The sequence below is a fragment of the Falco biarmicus genome, chromosome 6, assembly GCF_023638135.1.
Source record: "Falco biarmicus isolate bFalBia1 chromosome 6, bFalBia1.pri, whole genome shotgun sequence".
Classification (NCBI taxonomy): domain Eukaryota; kingdom Metazoa; phylum Chordata; class Aves; order Falconiformes; family Falconidae; genus Falco; species Falco biarmicus.
Genome location: NC_079293.1, coordinates 42,339,085 through 42,360,370, shown reverse-complemented (window position 1 = coordinate 42,360,370; position 21,286 = coordinate 42,339,085). Strand labels below are relative to the sequence as shown.

Genomic DNA, 21,286 nt, shown 5'->3' with positions numbered 1-21,286 from the left:
GGGAGCTGGGCAGCAGGTGTGCTTAGTGTGGCACCGCAGCATGCGCAGAACGCTGCCACCTGCCCCTGGCCTGTCCCATGTCTGGCACTGCCATGGCCCTTCTGCACTGCCAGAGGAGCCCAGCGTCACCCTCAAGAGGATAAGGACAGAGACCACAAATCACGGTGCACTTTCCATGCATCATGGTGCATTTCCCTGTCCAGTGATTTACAAAACCAGCAGAGCAGAAGAGCTTACAGTATGTGAAACACAAATGACTATAAGATGTAACAGTTTTCAACTTACATTTTTAAGGCTGTGATCTCTTCCTCCAAGTTGCACATCCACAACTGTGACATTTGGATGACTGCCAAGGTAAAAGCTTGACAGACTCTTGACAGAAAAACAACCACTACAACCAAGGGGGAGTGACCGGTACTTAATGATTTAGTACAATTAAGACACAGTCCTGGCTTATTTTTCAGCCTGGTGGACATACTGAGTCCACTTACTAATGGTTTCACATGCCTGAAAAATAGGAAACAATTTATTAGAGATCAGCTTTTGAACCATGTACTTATTTTTCATAACACTGCTAGTATGGAGCCCCAGGTGATTGCTCCAGCTTTAGCTCACATTCCCACACTGGATTCCAATAACTTGTAGGAGTCATGACATGAATTCGTAAAATTTACACAGATGCTAGCAATGCAAAACCTCCAGCTGCGTCACTTTCCAGCCTGGAAAGTCCCTGATGACCAGCAGGGGAGCAATCCACCACCCCAGCCTGCTCAGGAAAACCAGGAATGTTTGAGGACCCACCTATCCCACAGGACATCTCACTGCCCCACTTTTGGAGTCTTCTCAGCCACAGCAAAAATGTTCATGCATCGCCCCGAACGCCGAGCTACACCACTCCCATGGCCCCACTGAAAGGATGGATATTCCCCTAGGCGGGCTGTCGACAGTATGCACCACACAAAAGGGCTGGGAAGGCCCCCCAGACACTGGCCAGTGAGGTCAAGCAAGGACAAGGTGACATGTGGTGGGACTGCACAAATGAGGCAAAAAGCCGTATCTCCATGCTGAAGCTGGTGAGCAGGGATGCTCCCCCAGCCACTGCCCTTCCTCCTGCTCCCCACATGGAGGAAGAGGTGCAAAGGTACTGGGTGCAGGACCCATTTCTTACCTCTGCCGTCAGCTGCAGCAGGTCTTGGAAACTTGGATCTGCCCCGCATGCCTGGAGGCATTCCTAGAAGATCCTTCAACTGTTGGTGGTATTTTCTGGAGTCAAAGGCTTAGTGCCTGGGTGATACAGTGGGAATAGAGGATTGTGGAGCTCTTCTGGTGCACAGATGCAAGCTCCAGTTACCAGCCCAGTGCATGCAGCCATGGCAGTGTCACCGCATCGTGCGCCTCTTATACACCCATCCAGGCAAGCAGCCCACGAGCAGCAGGTAAGGGTGCATGCTGCACAGCAGCCCTCTCTGTCGAGCACAAGGGACCATGGGCAGTGACAGGGCTGGGAGCCTGCTCTCGGTGAGGATGCAGGTGTAACAGCATTAACAGCTTGTTTATTCATGCTGGATCCTCCTAATTTCTCTGGGAGAATCCAGATGTCCCAACAAACCATCAGTGCAGCAGTTCTTATATCAGCCATGGAATTAGCCAGGTCTCTGTTTTAGCAACCTGTATGTAATTGCAATGGACACTCAGATGTTTTGGCAACCAGATGCAAACAGCTAAAACCAGTAAGCAAGTCTCTGCTCTTTTCCTACCTCTTGCATCCACACTGCAGGTGTCCCAGTGGCTTTGCACAGTATAAGGGCTCCTGCCAGCAGGGAAGCAATTTCTCCCCTGGGAACCCAAGGCTGCGCTCACAAGCCTTCCCACCAGCTCCACCACCTAGCCTTGCTTGGTCTGACCTCTGATCCTTGTGAAGGTCCTGCCAGTCTCAGAGATTATTTAGATCACAAAACCTTCATTCACAGAACTCTGCTTTCCAGTGCTTTCCGGCACTGCAGTAGTACTTGTATCTCCTGACATACTCAGGGGCTTGCTCAGGTGCATTGCTCCCTTCCCAGTCTTCTGCAGCAAGGTCAGAGGCTTGTTCTCCACTTTTCAGTCTGAGTGCAGAAACAAGAAGAGGCAAGAAAAAAATAATTGACATATTACCTTCAAACAGTTCAGATCCGAACATCAGTAAAGGAAAGCTGAAAGGTGCTCTTCTGCTCTTTCTGCTGCTGCTTGAAGGACTCAGAACAAGCAATCCCAGCACTCCTTTCAGCTTCAGAAAAAGCCCCAGTTTGAAGACTGCGATGATATGAGATAGTGATGATCCCCAGACAGAATGCAGATTCAGAAGATTAACCCACAAAACTGTTAGACTGTAATGGTAAAGATTTGGCATTGCCATTAGAGCTTTGCAATAGGAGTCCTGTAATGGTGATGGTGTCAAACCAAACCTTGCAGTTAGCAGAGGTGAAGTTACTGGGGTTTACCCTTTATCATCTTGTCCTCGTTGAGAGTAAAGTCCCATGTAACCTTATCAGATGTAGCAGACACCTCTAGCTGCCACGCAAGCACAGCTGAATACCTCAGGGATGCAACCTTGATGGGCTGCAGCATGCTTTTCCAAGCTGTGATGTGACCATAAGTCATATTAGAGCATGTAAGGAGAAGAAGAAAGCAAAAGATGCAGGCCATACAAAGTGCTAAGGGGGCATGACTTTCCACAGCCTGGCACCTCACCATGCATCTAAGTTTGAAGAGGGTACCAAATACCACCCTGTCAGGATGGCATGACTTTATGCCTTTCGGGTACTGTTGAGAATGATGAAACAGAAGAAACAGAGTTAGGGGGGTCATTTGCAGAAAATAAGTGTGTTTGTCTCCCCTTCTTTCTGTCTCTCCCCCCATGTTTCTGTGGGTAGGACTAAGAATTTGATGATCTATGTTCTCATCCATGTGCTAGATCCTCCTCTGCAGCATCTCTCCCAAAATCAAGGTCACTCACAAGGATAAAGGCAAGAGTCACAGACAGATAGGACCTTGGATCTCTGGTCTTGTGCCAAAAAGATGCATTATTTTCATTTTTGCATGATTTCTTTTTTACATTACAGGCACATATTTGGTGACAACATAGTTGCAACAAGTTATCCTATTTTGGGAAACATGAATAGAGAAAATGCCATACTCAGTCAGTTACAGCACATGTTATACATCAGTGACCACCAGAAACAGGAACATTTGTTACTCAAAAAGACCATACTTCAGAATCAAATTACTGGTTTTATCTTGTGCCTAATGTGAATGATAAAAATTATAATCCCCTTTTTTTTACACTACAAATCAGCTCCACTGAAACCGTCTCATGTTCAGGTTCTCTTTGCAGCATTGTGTTAAAGACTGCTAGCTGAACATAAAACTGATATCCAAACCATCTGCTCACCAGCATTTCATCTCTTTTGCTCTAATCTCCTCACACGTAGGAAAATTATCCAGCTGTCTGTCTGAATACATGGACATATGGGATCTCAAATGTGCAAGGATTTGCAATGTCCTTCCTGCTGCCAAAGAATTCCTGTGCACATTACCTGTACATGTAAACCTTATCCTTCTCTGCAACAGAAAAACTACCTGCACTGTGAGAGTCAGATCATGGGATTTACACTAATAAATGCTGATCCAACTTCCTGTCAAGCGTTTATCTTCTTCTAATAAAACTTCTTTTGATTTCAACACATAAAATTGTAATAAAGCATTTTTAGATGACACTAAGATATTGGTCCTTCAGCCAAAGTTAACAGAAATAAAGATTGTGGAAATCAAAATTTCTTTTACTGAGAAAATGTATGAAAAACATAATATAAAATGGATATGACTGCTACATTACCAGTAAGAGAACAGCCAAACCTGTCTATGGTTTATCCAGAATCCTGTCCTGCCTACTTTAAAATAGCAAAAGGCTTGAATTAAAGTGATCTGTTAAGTTCTGAAATCCGTTACCATGAAAAAGCCTTTCCAACAGTAACAAGTAAGTCAGTCACTACTATAGGTCCCAGAACCTTCTCCCTTCAGCTATTGCTAGAGCAAATGGGGAACTGTTTCTTTCCTTTCAGAGGTACATGTAGCATCCCCAGTGGCAGCAAAGAGTTAAAACCCAGACATTCACGCCTCCAGTTTAGAGGCCAAAAATTACTTCACATTCTTGGGAGTAAACTAATTGCCAGATGCATATGAGAGTAGATCCATGTGTAAAAACACAGTACAGAAACATTCCTAATTAAGTAAGGGTTGTACAGCCAAAGCACCCATACTGCCTAAGGTTCCTGCAGGACCTACCAAAATACCCAGCTCACCCAGCCCAGCCAGTAAATTAACTATTTGCACTTAGTATAAATGCAAATTTATTAACAACAGAGGTTGTAGAGGGCAAGGCTGCAATGGCTTCGGGTTCATTTCCGAACAAAAGCCAGGGAGTGAGGCCAGGAGGGCTGCGCCCCGCGGCACTTTTCACGGCACAGCAGCACCATGGGGTCAGGCATGAGGCACATCCACTCTGGACCCATGGGACAGAGTCTGGGTCAGACCTGGAGGTCAAGTGGCAGGTCCTTGGCTCTGCTCAGAGGTGGCACAAGCTGAGCCACAGCAGGGTACTGCCTGAGCAGGGGTGCTGCCGGCTGGCATCGCTGTGTGGCATCCAGGTGGATGCTCAATGTCCTTCTTCAGTGGAAGGGGAGGTTAGTCTCTGTGGGGGGAGGCAGTGAGGAGGTAATGCCACGGGGGAAGGACAAACCTGGCCGAAACACTTCTAGCCCCAGCACTGGCACCGAGCTGTTGGCCAGGTGTCTTTCTCCTCCACCCATACCCCCCTCACCTGTCCAGAGGAGACCCATGGCTTCAAGGAGGGAACAGCAAGAACTTCTCATGTGGCTGCCTTTCCCCTCAGGCCTTGTTTTCTGTTTGAATTTGTTTGCCTTCGGTGTCCAGCCTTCAGTTCCTGTTATTCAACAGGATTAAATAACCCTTCACAGCCCTGGATTTTATCCCCGAGCAGGAATTCACAGGCTATAAGCAAGCTATTTTTCAGACTGCTTTCCTTGTTGTTAAGCTATGCTAAATTTACCAAGCCTGAAGACACTCACAGTAAGGGATTTGCTCCTGTACTTGACTGCCTTGTGTGTCCTTTCCTCCAGGTATCTGAGTTTTGTCAGAACCTCTAACAATTTTCTATGCCATCTTTCAAGATGAGCCTGTTTGTCTGGTATCCTCAGATAACCTCACCTTCTCTTCATTTGTCATCCAAACACGTTTGAGCAAAGGAAGGGCAGACAGAAAACATTTGATTTATCTTTATAGCCCTGATTGATTTAGTGTCATCCACAGGGACAATAAATGGGACCTGGAGGGGTATAAAAGTAGGAGATTTAGTTTAGATTAATATTAGCCTTTCTTGCCACAGTGGAAACTCTGCAAAATCTGCTGGGACCGCTATCCTCTGTAGTCCTGCAATCCTCCTCCAGAAGTGTCATTTCCAGGACCCTGCTCCACCTCAGATAAGCCAGGCCTGAGTTAGCCTTTCCACAGAATTTAATTACTTTCAGTCCCACCAAAATGTGATGCCCATCACTCCTCTACAAGTGCCATGTGAGATGATCAGTGGTATCTAGGCAGGCAGAAATTCATCTCAGGTGGTGACTTGAAGCAGCAATACCCTTGTTGCCATGCTTTTTGCCCTGTGCTGTTACTTCCCGGAAACTCCTAAATTAAATCCTGACCTGATATGCACGAATACTTTTTTTCCATGCTGCGTGTTTTATGAATGTCATCATGAACTCACCTGCAGAGGCACAATTGTAGCTGCACCAACATCATTGCTATGGGTTTGCAATAACCACAGACTTAGACAATGGCAGAGCCTGGAAGGCTCCTCTGGAGATCACCTAGTCAATCCCCAGCTCAGAGCACAGTCAGATGGAGCAAGTTGCTCACGGCCACGTGCAGTCTTTAAGATCTCTGAAGACAGAGGCTCCACAGGCTGTCTGGACAACCTGTGCCCGCAGTGGACCAGCCTCCTAAGGCATCCCAGCAAGCCTTTAGTCTTCTTTGCTGCAAGGGCACATTTCATGATCAAGTCATTGCCCACCAATGCAATGGTGGACCAAAGCAGAGGTGCAAATGGTCAGCCCCCAGCCTTTGCAGGTGCCTGAGCTTGTTCCTCCCTAGGGCAGGACTTTGCGCTTTCCCTTTGTTGAACTTGATGAGGGACCTCCCAGCCTATTCCCCAGCCTATGGAGGTCCTGGATGTCAGCACTGCCCTCTGGTACCAAACACAAACTAAAATGCCAACACAGGTAATTTGCCTTCGTGATCCCCACAAACTAACTGATCCTAATATAGGGCAAAGCCAAATGTCAGCATGAGAACAAATGCAAAGTTTGGGCTTCCTAATGTCTTTTATCTCCTGCTTAGCCCATGGAATACATTATATGCAAATTTTCATCTTGCATCTTTTTTCCACATTGTATACGTCTGGTAGACAGGCTCAGTGGAGCATCCTGGAGAAAACAAGTGTAATTCTGTGTAAGTGTAAAATAAGTGTAAGAATAATGAATAATTATTTCATTGCAAATCATTTCAAAATAATGAATAAAAAGAATAATGAAAAATGAGGCACAAATCAAAACTATGGAGCCCTGATTCAGTTTGGGGGAAAAGTTTTGGAGAGACAGGAGGGTGGGATTTGTGGACCTTCTGTAGAGCTTGCTGGTTGTGACCCAGTACGTGACAAGTGGTGGCAAAGCAGTGAGCACCTAAACTTGTCCCTAACAGTCTGCTTCTGAAATAATTAAAATGCCACAGTGTTTATGGCAGAGGCCAATCCTGAAATACAGGCAAAGTCTAATAGGTCTGGGCAAGTCCAAATGTGACTTCTTGAACTCAGTGTCCAAAATCAATCTTTAGGGACAAGCTGGCTCCTCACACCTCTTCATGACTCTTGCAGTGCATAACTTTTTCCTGTTTCTTTTAAAATAAAGCCAACTAGACAGTTCCCAGGGGTGCAGAGCAGGCGTCGAAATGCTGAGCAAATGTAAATGCTTGCCAAGGTGTGTGCTGCTCTGGCAGGACCCTGGTCCAGGATTCCCACTTCTCCTGCTTCACCAGAACTTATTTCAGTCTAACAGTCAGGACTATTCAGTTATTCAGACTTGCACAGGCTACAATGGCACCCCAAAGCTGCAGTAAGACTCGGGACTTCTCTGGGACAAGACCTTGATCCCAGCCCAGAAAATTCAAATAAAGGGTCCATGTTTGTCTCTTTGGTGACCAGCTTCCCTAGCAGATTCAGCATGCAACAGCATGAATCATTGCTCAGTGTACTCTGAGCTCATGTCACTGGTAGCCAACCACATGATTTCTTAATCTAATATAATGAAATCAATGGAATAATAGGAAACCCTTTCATTTTTAACAGCACAAACACCAGCTGATTTCATTGTGTGCTGGCAAGCAGAGCTATTAGCTGTCAAAACAAAACAAAACAAAAAAGAAAATTGCTACAGAATAGAAAAATTGTTTTCTAATGATCTGTCCTAACGTTCAGGCTGGGTGAAGTTGAAGATTTAAAAATGCTTCTTTTACTTGAAGTTTCTGATGCCTTCCCCTCTCTTTTTCTCTCTTTCACACATGCACACGTACTCACACATCATATTTCAGCTCATGACCCTGCTATTCCAAAGCATGAACATGATACAGAAAAATCATAAATGTAAATCAAAACCCTATCAGTGACGTTTGATGCCCTGTCTCTCAGCTGAGACACAACAGTGATTAGATATGTAAAAATGCCTTCTCTTCACCTAAATTACTTGCTTTCTCATCAAAGTATTTAGGAGAGCAGATTTTGGTGGCTGTGGTAGGAACATTCCTCCAAGAAAAAATTTCACTCATTCAAAAACCATCCTGAATACTTTACTTTCTGAAACAGAAACAGCAAATCACGTGAAGGACATGCTTGTGGGAGCCAGCAGACTCTGGGTATCAAGTGCAGAGAAGTACCTGATGAAAAGGAGGAATAATTTTATTGCACAGAGGAAACATGGTGCTCCTGTTGTTCCCCGCTAGCTGCAAGGAAGCAGAATGCCCCTCTGGCATGTTCTGTGCTGGGGATGGCTCCACATGCTGCACTGCTCTCCAGACCCAGGATGACATAGCCTTTTCAAGGCTCTACTGTGGGAAACTGGAAAGAAAATACCAAAACTCTCTTCTTCCCAGACATGGAGAAAAAGACAGAAAAATCAGAGCACTTGTTGTCAGCATTCTTCTGCTTGTAGATCCTTCAAAGACATAAAAAAATCTTCTAGCGCTGCCAAGGAAATAATCCAAACGGAAATGTGGGCTGCTCTTAAAGCTTTCACACAAGTTATGTCAGTCACCTTCACATAATGGCAGAGAAGCCAAGCCCTTCAGCATGGCTGTTTCCCCCAGATTTCTTCATCCCTTATGATTTCAGCCTTCAAAGGCATCCCTAAGTCCAGTTTACATCAGCACAGGCACGCCCTGAGCTAAAACATCCCTGAAGGTCCAGGCAAGAGCAAGGAACATCTGTGAATCAGGTAGACTTAACTGGTTTTGTGGTACCTCTTCTCCCCACAGCCACTGCAGCAAGCAGATTTCAGTTCGAGGGGGGAACCTGGCACAATGAGGAACACTTGGGTCAAAGGGAAGGCTAATGCATCTGCTGTAGAAGTGCGATTTGGTCATAGCTTTATTTTACCAGCAAGCAAGGGTATCGTTTCTGAGAGAGCATGAACAGATTTTCTTGTGCTACAACAGAAATCATCCTGTACTGGCTGACTTGTGAGGGGTGATGCTCAGGAGACAGATGAAGTTACTGGACAGGGTTGTTGGCGGTCGATGGTGTGTGGTATAGAGCCGTAGGAGAGCAGGACATGCCGCTCCAGGGATGCACGTGGAAGCTGCACAGTGCACCTTGCATGTGGGATTACTGAAGAGCATCTGGTTAGGATCACAGAGTCCAAGCTGTTTTGCATGAGTGGTTGTTTGAAATAAATAAGTGTTGCATATCCCCTCGCAGTGATTGCCTCACAAGCTGTTGTTGAGAGGGAAATGTAAGCATGCTGTGTCTGAGTTAGTTTTCAGAGGGTTAGCCGAGTTATCTGGCACTAGCAGCCCAAAATACATTTGGTGTACATGCCTAACTTACAGTGCGGCTGTTCCAGGGCTGTGTATATTGCTAAATAATTTTCCCATTGTTTCACTGGTTACGTTGCTCTCATTATTTGGCTTGGCTTTTGTTTTATGTCCCAGTCCCTTTACAACCTGTCTCATGGAAAATGCATAGCCCTTTCCTGAATCTAATTTGAAAGACCCTTTTTTTTGCCCACACTTTTTTGAATCTCCCACCTCCCTAGTGATTTTGAATGTCCTGTCTTACCTACAGAAAAATAATTCTATGGCTTCAAAAAGAAAAGGTTAAGGAGGGATTGTAAAATTTTATGATTTTATATATGGAATAGCCTATATACAGGTCCTCTCTACAGGATCACTTTATACACAAGAAAAGGAGGTCGAAAGGTCTGGTTCATGACAGAAGCAGTTCTTTGTGCAGGCTGCACACCAACCTGGGCACCTGGCAAGGTGTGTGCCCTGGCTGATGTGGCAGGGGGCAAACACCTGGGGGGCTGCAGGACCCCAGACATGCTCTCACAGCATTTCTGCCAGACCCGAGGAATTAACTGCTCTCAGCACCTCACAGTCACAAGCTGCCTGCCACTGGTGGGGTGTCCTACCCCAGGGGGCTGCCAGACTGCACCGAGGTCTGTGCTGGGCAGCAATGGGGAGATGCTGCCCCTGCCCCGCTGCCTGACATTGCTGCTGATGGCTGAGCTCCGGGGGAACCAGTACCTCTGCCTTAGTGAGGCTGGAATTTTCAGCGGCCCCAGGCCTTGGGCACAGCCTGGAGGCTCTTATGTCCTCAGCTCCAGGGTCCCCTACCTAGTCAACTGTCCCAAAATGGGCACCCATGCTGTTGGTGTGGCATGCCAGCTGGCACAGGAGCCAAAAGTCTGTATTTTTAGGACTTCCAGACCCTGATCATTCTACCTGGTGACTTTCAGTGGAGCAGGGGAAACCTGGACTATCCAAGTAACTTAGGCAGGTTTAAGTCCAGGTCCTATGGCTTGCAGTCTCCCAGTTCACTATCACCAAGACTTAACTGGGAACTGGGAACTGGCAGTCTAGAAGCTCCAGGATCCCCTCTCTAGGGGAACTGGGAAAGAAGTTAGACTTTTGGGAACTTAGGGTCCTGCAACTGCAGGAGCTTCAGCTCTCTGGAGACCACTGAGCAGGCTGCGAAGAAGTAAGGACACCATCCAGCATGGTGGCAAGAGAAGAAATGAACCCATCAGCACCCCAAAGGCTATCCCAGTGACTTGCTGGGACTCTGTGGAAGCACCTTGCTGCAAGTGAGCTGCCTGCACACTGCATACAGGGGTGAGCCTGGGGAGAAGGATCCGTGGGGAACTGAGGAGGTGGACTTCTCCTAAGCATTAGGAAGTACAGTCCTGCAGCTGCCCAAAGTAGGGCACTGGAGACACCTAAAACACAAGGCTCACAGACTGTGATGGGGGGTGTTGCTGGGCCCTGATCTGGGGGGCCCGACCACACACTGGCTCGCTGGGCTGCCAGGAGCACGGGCACACGTGGTGCTGAGGCAAGGTGCTCTGCATGTCAGCCATACTGCAGCTGCCCCGCTCCGCATGGTCACATAGCCTGCACTTCTCCATCAGCTGCTCTGCACCTTTTGGAGCAGACCTTCTGATAGAGATCTGAAATGAAGCCCATCCTTTTCTTCTGAACAAGAGAAGATTCCCATTAATCTTTCCTGCGTGGAGGCAGGCCCCTCTGCCCTCTTGCAGAGCTGTACCAGGGTTCCTGCTCTGTTACCCACCTCCATCTCCCATGGACTCAGCATCGGACAGCCTGGGAGCTGCTGACCCCACTGTGTCGGTATCTGCTGCCCTGTGATGTCCGGCTGGAGAAGTGGCTGGGATTTCTTGGAGCCTTATGGCTGCAAGGTTGAGGTCAGGATGTATTTGGTTTGTTGACTTTCTCCATTCCTGAAGAGGCTGCTGTTCAACACTTCCAGGTGTCAGGTCTTTCTTAGAGAGTCAGCTCCAGCTGGGAGACTGCTATTGTACTCAGCCCCATTGGAGCTGTAGGAGAGAAAGAGAATCTGCTTGGTGAGTGACTGAGAGTTGCTGGCTGGTTGCTGGAAAGCCTCTAGGTACATCCAAACTTTCAATAGACCTGGAGCTGGAGACAAGTTAAAAAAAAAAAAAAAAACAACCATGCTGCTGTGGTGCACCTCTTACAAGGTGCTTGGGATGCTGTTTGGACCCAGTATGACATAATCTAATATGCAACCAAGGATCTGATTCAAATGTAGAACACACAAGGTTAAAGATTTCTCTTCCCTTATTCTTACAGGCAGTCCCTGGAAGTTTAGGCAGGAGCAGTCCAAATTTCTTACAAGATGCAGATGGATAACAGTGCCCAGAGTCTCTTCCATGTTGCACTGGGTGTAGAGTGCCTACTCTGACACTTCTACATTTCTCAGTTTCCCAAAAATAATTTTTAGTTGGTCCAGCACTAGCACAGTTTGACAGTATGAAATCTACCCCGTCCAACATGTCATTGCTGCGCTTGGCACCGGTCAATGTGCTGACAGTCATGCAGGCGTCCTATGCACCAGGGCGTCCATGAGCCAAGTGTGAGCACTTCCTACAGACCTAAGAAGGAGAGGACTTGTGGAGAAACTTGTTTTGACATGGTTGACATTTTGTTGGAAAGAAGGCTTCCTAGAGTTACCAAACTTTACTGACACAAGCCTGTTGGTGGTATGTGGTGAAAGGAGAGGACAAAGAGAGAGAGGGTGAGAGCAAACTGCAGTTCTTGAACGACAGTGGGGATACTGCTACCTGACAAACCATGGGTTGGAAATATTTATGGTGAAGAGTTTGGGTTGGCCTTCAGTGGCCAGACGGGATTTCAGATCCCAGAATAGGTCAAAGGCAACATCAAGAGAAAAGAAATTTGGAGAAAGAAAAAAATCAACAACTAGGAGAAGCCTGTTGTGTATTTTACAGGTTGATGGTATCTGTATCACCATCATGGCAGCACATCTATTACAGGTATTTAACATTTGCCTTCTTCCTTTTTAATCTTAACTTCCATACCAGCACTTCCCTGTGATCACGCAGACCTTCACAGCTGTCACCAGCTGAGCACGCCACTGCTGGGACCTTCACTGGCCAACCAGGGTGGGACAACAGTGTACATAAGGCCAAGGTCAGCAGTCGGTGCTGCATCCAGAGAGACACACCACACAGAAGTACATACATCAGAAAAGACAGTCCCCTTAAAAGTCCAAGGCAGAACACCAGTAACAGCATTCACAAAAAACCCAGTAGAGAATACGTCTGAGTCACATCTGGAGTCAAGGGCCCTTCCCCTTCTCTCATCTCTTGACTTTGCTGGCACTGGTAGGAGGAAGCATGGATGCTAACACAGCACTCCTGATTATGTGCCACCAGTCATCACTCCTCCCTCTCTAAAAGTAAACGTGGGGCCCCTCTAGGCCAACTTCACCAGGTGTGAAAGAAAGACAAGTTTGTTGTGCTCAGGTTTTTTTTGCTGGGACAACACTTGTTCCACATCCATATTGTCTGAAACCTCACCTTTTACCTTTTGGTTACACATCTGACTACCGAGCATTTTCCTGCCTCTTGCACAGCATTCCTGAAGGGTGTTCCAGCGCCAGGCCCCTGGCAAGAACAGTGCAAGACAGGGTGGGAAGACGGTGGGAAGGGAAATCCTGGGTTCATTAAAACTTCCTTGGCAAAACTTTTCCAGAAACTGCCTGCTCTCTTGCCATGCTGCCACAGGTCCAGTTCAGCTGAGTGACTAATGAGCAAGGCAAAGAACCGTCAGCTGTAGCTCAGAGGCTGGAGTGACAGCCAGAGAGAGGTCTTCTCCTCAGAGGACAGAAAAATGTTTGACGCTTGGCCAGCCTATGAATCTTTCCAAAAGAAGCCTTTGATGTCTAGGACCTGGTGGTACTCTAGGGCCCTGGTTTGACAGAGATCTAAGTCATATAGAGACCATAAATCACAGAAATACAGGGCTGGAAAGGATCTCAGGAGAACACCTTCCCCACCCCATGCACACAGGCAAGATAACTATATCTTGGCCTTTCCTGTCAGATGTATGTCTGGTCTGTCCTTAATCTCCAGTCACAAAAGTAACAGGTCTTTCTCGGTGTTCTCCTCCAGTACTGGATTTTCCTAACAGTAAATGGTATTTCCTAATGACTAACCTGAATCACTTTTGTCATAAATTAAACCAGTCATTCCCGTATCCTTATGGGCACAATTCATCACAGTCTTTCATAGTAATGTTTTAAGTACTGTAAGTCTTTCATTATCTCCCATATTAGGATCCTTCCTTTCTAGATCAAAAAAACCCCAACACACCAGTTCCTTGAACCTTTCCTGACAGGTCATGTGTTCCAAACATCTCATCATCCTTGTTGCTTTCCTCTGGCTCTTCTCCAGTTAGTTTCTATGCTTCATGAAGTCCATGGCCCCAAAGCAGACACAGTGCTCCAGTCAAGACCTCACCCACACTGAGCAAATCTGAAAAATTACCTCCTGTGGATTACACAACACATCTGTTATTAAATGTCAGTACAAGACTGGCTGTGGCGTTCTTTCTACTTTTTTTACAACACCCTATCATTAGGTTATTAATTAAAAAATTGTTAGTCCTTACAGATGCATCATCACCTTCACCTTCTGTCCTGTAGTACTGCTTAAATGTGTTGCTAAATCAAGACCCAGATTGGAAGTCATCCATGGAAATGAATGCTGTAATTGCAGCAGCAAGAATGGTATAATAAAAGCAGCAAGAAACAAGTCACAGACTGAGTACTGGTGTGCTTAGACTTCAGAGAGCTAATATGCCTATGACTTTGCTTTTGGTAGAAATCTGTAGAGTTCTTGGCAATATTCCTAACAGATGTTATGTGCATGCATATTTTTATTCATGAGCAGTTCCCTCACCCAATCTTATCAGCATCTGTAAGAACAGGATCCTAAATCTTGCCCCTGTCTTGCACAAGCAGGGGTCAGAGCATGTATCTGTAGACCTTTCAAGGGTGTGGATGTGCAGACAGTGACAGCAACCTAAGAAAATAGGCACCAAAGATTTTAAAATATAGCCCCCAGTTTTGACTTACGAAGTTTTCGTCTCCTAATCATACATAGTGTGGTAGGCATTTGATATACAGAGTACAGATGCTGAGTGCTGTTGAGTGGGGACTGCCTGAGATGACTCCTGCTCAATTAAATTCTGTAAAAGTTTCTATCCCTTAACCAGTGAATATTTGCTTATTCCTGGTTTATGAAGTAATATTTGGCTCTATAATGGTTCAATAAATATTGTGCTGTAACTGCTTCCATCTTAATCAGTTTGCTTCAAAATAAGATTTCTATAAATCTTGATAATGCAGGGAGTGGACTGAAAGATGTTTGGGTACATTTTGTTTCCACATAAAATATGTTTTATATGCTACCCAGCAAAAACACCCACAAAAGACACAGGCAGGTCTTTGTAAGGACTATAGGAACCATATTCAGAAAAAAAAAAATCCTTTGTCTTTGTTACTGTATTCATATCACTTGTCCCCAGAAAGCAAAAATAAAGCATAGACCTAGGAAAGCCCAGAAAGACAAGAGGATTGAATGCATCTAGACACTTCAGCTAGACCAAGGTCACTGGTGACCCTGAATATTTAGACATATGACACATACATAAAAGGATACTTGAACCATCAAGAAACAGAAGATTAATCATCTGTTTCTCTTTCCTTTCTTTCCCCAGGGGGAAAAAAAAAAAAAAAAAAAAAAAAAAAAAAAAAGCCTTGCAGTGATTCTTCCCCCCTCACAATTGATTCTTCTATTAACCCACCGTAAAGCACCAGACTTCAACTGGAAGGAATGGGTAGCTTCTAGTTTACAGTAGCAGTTAGTAAAAGGGGTACCTAGGCATTGAAAGAGGGATTCCCTTTGCTGCTTCAGCATTTTAACAAGTGCTGGTGGTCTCTGAAAAACTGAGGTTTCATAAACCCAGGACAGGGAAAGGACAGGGACAGAGCAGATCTCAAGCAGAGAAATTCCCATAGGAGCAATTATGGCAAGGAAAAATAGCTTGAGACTAAGCTCTTTTTGAACTGTTCTCTTCAAAGTCCCCAAGAAAGGATATTTGAACTCCATACAATGAGCATGTAGGTGGCTCAAGCCACAGGACTGCTGGATTTGACAGATGCAAGGGATCAGAAGACTGGAAGAGGTTCTCCAGTTTAACACCATTACTTATATATCTCTGTGAACTCAGAGATTGCAGGTTTCACCTGGACTATACACTGCTCTGCATCCTTTCTATGGCTAACATGACAACAATACCTTGGCACCAAGAAATGTCAAATACAGCTTGTATCTTCAGCTGAGGGTCTCACCTCTTCTTCCAGTCTTTCACTGCTGTGAAGCTGGACAAGATTTCACAGAACTGAAGCATACAGAATTATTCCTTCTCTTTTACCTCCTGTCACAGGACCATTTGCTCTGCTATACATAAGTCCCAGCTTCTGTCATCCACTTTATGTTATATCAGATGAGCCCTTGCTTGCTGAGATGAGCTGTGAATAAAAGTAGGCAGCTGGTCTGAATCCTCTCTTCCAAGTAATGCAAGTTGGAAGACACGTCTAAGAGAGCTCCTACACACTGACAGCTAAAAACAGAACGGGACTTTTTTCTTTTTTCTGTTTTAATGAACTGGTTTTTAACAAACCAAATGGGTTTGGATTCTTTGCAGAGATCTTTCTTTGCTCAGAGTCAACCTTGGCAAGCATCTCATCAAACTCAACTCATGAAATTCACTCTGAAGATCAAACACTGGTGTCCTTGTTCCCCTGCAGAGTGTGGATTTGATTTGAAAGTCCATGTGATCACTAAGCAAACACCTCACATAAATTGCAGGGCAGATTTGTTTCTAGTAGCTGAGATAACCTGCTTCACCTGCCACTTGCAAGCTGGAAAGTTCAGCTCCATAAACCATGGAGGAGCCAAAAGTATTCGGGAGTTTCTCTGAAAGCAAAACCGTGGTGGAATGGTTCAGCATGACTGACATGGTACCTCTCCCCCAGTCACTACTGATCAAAGCCATGGCCTTTTGAAAATTCCAAAGAAAATCTTTGTATCGTGACATTGTCCATCAGCTCTGCCCTTTACTATAACAGCAATTTGCAACTACCCACCAGTACCACTGATGTGTTCAGGAGGAAGTACGGGAAGATCCCTTGAAAACAGACTGACCCAAACATGGCACACTAGTAAAAGAAAAAGCCAGCATATTAGGTTAATTGTTTCTGCTGGAAAAAGCACAGACGCAGTACCTCTGGCAAATAAGATAAATGATGCATGTAAGGTCTGATTTAAGACACAGCAAAGTCAAAGGCTCTCAGAAGTCTGGCAGGCTTTGGATAAGGTCCTCACACTGATTCACACACAGCAGGGGAAGAGCTGAAGCCCCTGCTGTGCACTGCCATTTACTGTGCCTGTCTCCTTCAGTCACTTACAGCTGCCTTCCCTCTAGACATGGAAAAAATTGACCCCATCAGTCTAAAGACCACATCTTGATGTTTCACCACATTTTGGATGTAATACACTACCTCATCTATTATTGTGACTTAGATTAAAGGCATCTAAGTCCCATGGAGCTAGTGGGAGTTTGGCCTTGGTTTCCGTTAAAAAGCGATGAGGCAGCACTGTTTCCTCTCTTCTTTTTTTTTTTTTTCTTTTCCTGAAGACACATCCATCCGCTTGTATTTTATTTACTGTTAGTTTGTTTGGGGAGTTTGTTTGTTTCCAGGGGAATACTAAGCAAGAGAGTAACAGTCATTTACCAGCCCATTCTCACAAGTACCATTACACCCATGGTCGCACCAAGCAATCTGCCTGTACCACCGCAGGGCAGTGATCCTAAATATATGCAGTAATGAAACTTGTTTCTGTTGGTTCTTTCATCGTATCTGTGATAATATAGTTAATCTGCACAGGGTTAACACCACCTTTTGCAACTCAGATTTCTTGTACTTTGCAACATCATAGAATCATGAAGCCATATTCACAGGAGCATAGGTGTGAACACCAGGAGTCTGGGGAGAGTTAGAAACGATTTGTTCTCATGACCATGTGTGGGAGCAGGTGACTGTCCTCTGGAAGCTGAGCTGATTTCCTCGTGGAAGAGACTTGCACAAACCCCTCCTACACATGTGGTGGTCCAGCAGTGGGATTCCTCTGAGCTTCTTCCACCTTTCATCTGGGGAGGATGGAGATCAGTCATCACTAATAACAGACTAATTGGAATCAAGCGTCCCTTCATTGTGTTGAGCATCTTTAAAAAGATGGTAATGCTGTGACCAGCCAGCTCAGACATTGAATTTCCAGCAGACAGCAAAGTTTTGGGTCATTTGCAAGTTTGACTTAGTCACCCCAGAACAAAACACTTTATTTATTCTGCATAATCTAGCTTTCTATTTCATGACTTATAAAGGGCATATTCCTCTGACTGCATATTTGAAAGGGTGTGTTCACCATAGATGTTGTTTATTAACATTTCTGCATTCCTGTCAGCTTTTATCTCCTCCTTGCAATTAAAATGACAGTCAAGAAAGACAGAGAGTACTTTAATTTATGAGACTTCTAGAAACAGTAAGGCAAAGATTTCCAAAACAAAAAGATTTGTTTGACCCATTTACCTGTCAAATTACTATTTTCAAACTGGGTTTTCCCACTACACTTTGTTGCAACTGAAAGATGCTTTCTGTTACATATAGTTATTCCATTCCAATGCTTTTTTTATGATGATCACAGAAAAATAATTTTCACAAAGTCCATATGCATCAGGAAACACTGTGTTTTTAACTACAAGTGAAAAAAAATCAATGTTTTTCCCTTCCACACTTTCAAATAGTTCAGTCCAGCTACCAGCCTGTGTAGCTTGTCTGTCACTGATTCCTTTTATTTCTACTCAACACCCATTCATCCCCATTAATCAGGAGGATGGGTTCTTTCTGGTATTTTCATGAAGAGAGTGTTTCCAATGTGAAACCCACCTCTTCAGTGAAGGTAGAGTCAGCTCACTCCAGGCCACCTCAGACATCAGCACTTCCCTCCTTCGATTCTCAGAGAGTCTGAATCCCGTCCCACCACTCTCCAAGACTCTCCCAATTCTCTCTTGAACTCAATCCTTAACTGAAGAGCATGACTGCAGAAACCAGAACGGACCAGGTAGGGTAACAAAGTCAGAAGCAAGTATAACTCCACTAAAACACAGGTTAAGACAATGCTTGAAGTTTTACTTTCTTTTAAACTTTTAATACGCAAGAAAACAGTGTAATGACATCTGCCTTGCTAACACTGTGTACAGCCTCCTTTATGTTACTACTCAAAGCATGAATCATATAAGTGACATCCTTACACCGAAGTGTTTACCTCAGTGCATTGTCTGCATCATACATTAGTTTGCTTTTACAGGGCTGGAAATTAATTTTGGCACTGATGTTGTTATACTTTGCAAGGTTATAACTTGAAGACTTACAGGTGAATTGCAAGATTTTCGCGAACCAGAAAACCTGTAAAACAGTACAAAAACAGTTCCCCAAAACAGAGAAGCAAATACTGAGTCTGATAGCTCAGATAACCTCTCTTAATACAACTGGAAGATGTTTTATGTTTGCACTTCAGATATTTAGATACATGTCCTGCAATAAAGATCCTCTATCTTCTTTAGTCTTGCAATAAGGCTGTAAGACATCTCGTCCAAAGTCTGGAACAACCGGTGGAAAACCTCTCATAGACTGTTGTGGTTTAACCCCAGCTGGCAGCTAAGCCCCACGCAGCTGCTCACCCACTCTCCCCACAGTGGGATGGGGGAGAGGAATACGAAAGTAAAAGTGAGAAAGCTCGTGAGATAAAGACAGTTTAACAGGTAAAGTAAAAGCCACACACAAGCAAAGCAAAACAAGGAATTCATTCACCACTTCCCATGGGCAGGCAGGGGTTCAGCCATCCCCGGGAAAGCCGGGCTCCATCACCCGTAACCATTACTTGGGAAGACAAATGCCATAATGCTGAATGTCCCCCCGCCCCCTTCCTTCCTCTTCCCCCAGTTTATATACTCAGCATGACGTCCCATGGTATGGAATATCCCTTTGGCCAGCTGGGGTCAGCTGTCCTGGCTGTGTCCCCTCCCAGTTCCCCGTGCCCCTCCAGCCCTCTCGCTGGCAGGGCCCCAGAACCTGGAAAGTCCTTGACTGAGTATAAACATGACCCAGCCAGAGCCAAACCCATCAGTGTGCCACCAACAGTGTTCTCACACCAAATCTAAAACACAGCGCTGCACCAGCCACTAAGGAGAAAATTAACTCTGCCCCAGCCAAAACCAGGACACCAGCTCTGCAGAGCCCTTGGCTGAGCCCCTGGGTACCGCAGGCTGCTTTATGCATTTCAGCTACAGCCCCCTTGATGGGACACTGAGAGCTACAAAAATGAGGCTTCCAGTGGCTGTTCTTATGAGCCCAGTCCTTCGGCATGGCTTCTTCCACCACCACTCCAGTGTGCAAGGAGGCCTTTCACAGCCTCGTTGAAAGGAATGGGACAGCATGGAAAGCCACAGCCCAGAGATTCAAGTTTGGGAGAATCAAGCAGCACTGTGATGGGGCAGGGAAGTGGCACTGCAAAGATTTTTGTTAAATCCAAACAGGTGTCTGAAAGAGCAGGCAAGTTCATGGTATGATGAGGGAGAGTGGGAAAGTGATCTGTGAAAGACTTTGGGACATGTGAAAGGAGAGGGCTATTACAGCCAGGAGGGTAACTGGAAACTGGGACAAGATGCAGCAGGAATGTGGCTGAACAACACTTTATCAGTTTTTTGATAAGATGGATGTCTTTTAGACAGAGGAATATGAGTCAGCCAAATCTCTCTGGACATCTCTATGATATCACATGGGAATTATTAACTAAAACTGCGAAAATGGGAATCTGCACAGAAACGGTTAAGAGATGAGGACATTTCTGGGGAGATGACAATGGAATTTTCTGCAAAGAAATGTAATGAATTGGAACAGTTCTCTCAGGAATAAGTATGAGGCTAAGTATAAATTCAAGATGGTCACTGGCAGAGAAAAAGGAGCATCCGGTAGTATTTATTGATGTAAAAAAGCTGGGAGCATTATTAGCATAAAGGCTCATGATGCCGTATGGGCCAAACCCAATGACCTAGAGGGTCAGGCCAATTAAACAAAACAAAGTTTTATATTCTACAAAGTCCAGGCTTATGCACATAGGGACAAGTTACCCAAGCTTTTGCAATCATCAGGAGTTCTGCCAGCTGAAAACGAGCATGGAAGACGACCTGTGTGTACAGGTTGCATGGTGACTCAGAGCTCTGACCTGGCTCTTCCCACTCAGCTTCCAAAGCCAAACTGGGCATGAGAGGGGAAAAGGCAGGCACAGGAGAGTGCAGGAGAGGAATTTCCAAAAAAGACAAGTAGTAGATAGTACTGTCCATGGGGCATGGGCAGCCCTTTGGAGACCTCACAGGGTTGCTCTATACAGCTTTCCTTGGCCAGGTTCATGTTGAAGAAGCAGATTCAGTGAACACGAAGCAGGTGCTGACCATGGGATTACTGGGCAGGCTGTCTTAAGACACCAGGCTAGACAGCTCTGGCTTTTCAACCAAAGGAAAGCCAAGGCTGAGAATAGACATGACTGTCCTTTGTAAATGCAGCAGTAGAGTAAAAACCAGAGGGGGAAAGCAGCAGATTGAGCCAAGTACAAAGCTCAAATGTGTATAAACTAGACATAAGTACCCTTACCCTGGAAATCACAAGCCTGCTTCTCACTACTAGAGGACCCCTGTGCTGAAGCAGTCTCCAAATAGGTGCAGCAAGGATAAGAAATCTCTCTGCTTCCCGGAGGGGCCTAGGTAAAAGCTTGGACATAGTTTAACAATGGTTGTAGATAAAAGGACTGACCTTCATGACCCAGAATTTTTTTCCAGGTCCACTCGAGCTGAAGAGGAAGTGCCAAGAAGTCAACAAAAGTTAGAAAGATATGGATGACACATGCTTACAGAAGCAAAAATGGAAGAAGGAAAGACT

General features: G+C 45.3%; 1 long non-coding RNA gene across 2 annotated transcripts; it reads right to left on the bottom strand.

Annotated features, from left to right (window-relative positions):
- Positions 1-290: 290 nt before the first annotated feature.
- On the bottom strand, positions 291-19,252 carry LOC130151881 (uncharacterized). Of its 2 annotated transcripts, none has more exons than XR_008822785.1 (4): positions 19,132-19,252; positions 18,239-18,390; positions 1,169-2,105; positions 291-507 (listed from the first exon to the last, which is right to left on the bottom strand). It is a non-coding gene; the product is annotated as an uncharacterized LOC130151881 (long non-coding RNA). The 2 variants fall into 2 exon arrangements; XR_008822784.1 differs by having other exon boundaries at positions 19,163-19,252.
- Positions 19,253-21,286: the final 2,034 nt, after the last annotated feature.